We start from the raw sequence: 2,756 nt of genomic DNA on the forward strand, positions 1-2,756 counted from the left end.
TCTAAACTCACACATTGCACATTCAGAGAAAACACACACACACACACACACACACACACACACACACACACACACACACACACACACACACACACCACATGCCACTTCCTCTTTTCAGTTCCCCACCTGGGGGAGGGATCCCCGCCTGCCGAGGCCTCAGGATCTGAAATGAAGTCAACAAGACGACGACGACCCGGAGGGGGAAAAAAACGACGGCACGTTTGATTCCCGAGGAGTCGATCTGTTATTGATCATCTAGTATCTGATATCAGTTATGTAATAAAACACGTTCAAGTTCAAGTTTGACTCATTAGAAACCAACGAACACTCAGAGACTCAGTCACTCACTCAGCTCGTCCTCCATCGTCTCTGACCACATCTGGTTTTATTCTATTGGAGTTGTTTTCATAGAAACTTAGTGTCCAATAAAAACCAGAAAATCAAACTGTCACAGAAAATCCCAGTAAATATTAAGATTAAGAATAAGATATACGTTTATAGCACAAGTAAAACCTGCATATGTGCAAATATTTAAGAAATAATATCTATATAATATAAATAAAATGTTAGGAGCATGTATTTCAACAATATATTTTAATGTATGTATGCTAATTTAATACATTGGTATATATTTAGGTATATTTGGATTATAAGAAACCGGACTAAGACTTTATAGATACTGTTTGCATAGTGCGAATTACAGGGGGGTTTGGGGGGGTTTGACCCCCCTAATTACGACTTCAACCCCCCTAAAAGAGGTACAAATAACAGATAGGGGGGGTTGAAACATTTATCTTTCTTATTAGTAATCATAAATACTACAATATACAGTATTTCCATAGTCATGCCAGGAAGATGCTTGTAGTAAAATTTCAGACACCCCTAGTGGACTAAACCATTTCATTGTCTTTGCTAGGGTGTGTGTGCATGGGTCTGAATTTCGGCAGTTTAGATCTAGAATATTTTGTTGGTGACTACAAAAGTTGTGCCGCATGAACTGTAAAATTGTGTAAAATTTGGTTTATCATCATCTACAGACTGTAGACATTTCATTGAACAAGCAAGATACTGTAAGACTTCTGTTAACTCAAGCACACGTCTGCGCTGTACTGCGCGCTGTGTAAAATGTTGACCCCCCCAATTGTCATTGTATAATTCGCACTCTGACTGTTTGTAATAGATAAGATGAATATACATGTGACATATGTCTACAAATTGAGCAAACACAGGCCTAGATACTTATAACTATCAATATTATTTAAAAAAAAAAAAGATATTAAAACAAAAACTGCTGTTGAAATATGTTTAATTCAAGCTAGGATCGCTGTATTTTGCTTCACGTACCTGTACCTGATGTGTTGTTATTGTGTTAAACTTTATACTCTCTGTTACCTTAGGTTGTTTTAGGGTTAGGTTAGAATCTAGGTTGAAATAGGAATTGTTTTCATAATATATTGTATTGTTATTTGATGTTCTGGGCCGCCGTTCATCAGTTACAGACAGCTTCTACCCTTTTTACAAGATCATGTCTTGCTGTAGATTATGAATTGAAATTGGATTTGGATTTTAAAATGATTTGTAAATGAATAAACGAAACAGTCGTAATGCACCAGTATAATAAATGTGCAGCTTTCACAACAGTGTGTTTGTATCAGAGGAACTTGATGCATCATCTGCATCAGTGAGGTCAGAGGTCACGGTTGTTACAAGAAGACGTGACCCACTGATGATGATGATGATGATGATGATGATGATGACGATGATGCTCACTGAGCTTCCTCTGTGGGAGGAAGAAAAGTCTCATTGATGAATGACACATCAGAGCAGAAGAGTGATTAGTCACATAAACTCATTCACACCTAATTATAATAATCATCATAATAATGATGACGAACTGAGACTCGTTTAGAAAACCTCTGACTCCTCAGGTTTAAAGGGATAGTTCAACATTTTGGCAAATTGGCCCATTGCCATAATCCCTATAGTCATAGCAGTAGGTTTGTTACCTTTAATTGTCGGTGCAAGCTGTTTTTAGAACGGCGGAGCAGAGCCGTGAGCTGCTCAGAGCTACGCTACGGAGGCTCATTATGGGATTTCTTGGTTTCCCTCATCAAACTCATCAAATACACAATCCAACAACTCCACAACGCTCTGGTGGACAAGTTGTGAGCTGCACATTCACCACGCTATGAGATAATAACACAACGTTACCAGACAGAGTTGTTTTAGAGGGAAATACAGAGACTGCTTGATGAAAAACTGTCCCTGAAGGCAACACGCATGAATTTCCCTCTAAAACAACTCTGTCTGGTAACGTTGTGTTATTATCTCATAGCGTGGTGAATGTGCAGCTCACAACTTGTCCACCAGAGCGTTGTGGAGTTGTTGGATTGTGTATTTGATGAGTTTGAGTCTGAGCAGCTCACGGCTCTGCTCCGCCGTTCTAAAAACAGCTTGCACCGACAATTAAAGGTAACAAACCTACTGCTATGACTATAGGGATTATGGCAATGGGCCAATTTGCCAAAATGTTGAACTATCCCTTTTTAGCTACAAATCTTGCTTAGTTCCTCCTTAAACCCTCTGTCCTGTTGGACTTGAACCTCTAGCTCCTCAGACAAACGAATGAACCCTGAGCCTCTTATTATGGGCTGGGCCGAGCTGCTGCAGGTTTCTCTCTTTAATGTCGACTGCAGCTCTGAAGTTAAACACACACATTTCCTCTGAGCTGTGTGTGTGTGTGTGTGTGTGTGTGT

The sequence above is a fragment of the Trachurus japonicus genome, chromosome 15 (assembly GCF_045865225.1).
Source record: "Trachurus japonicus isolate A0001 chromosome 15, Traja_1.0".
Taxonomy (NCBI): Eukaryota; Metazoa; Chordata; class Actinopteri; order Carangiformes; family Carangidae; genus Trachurus; species Trachurus japonicus.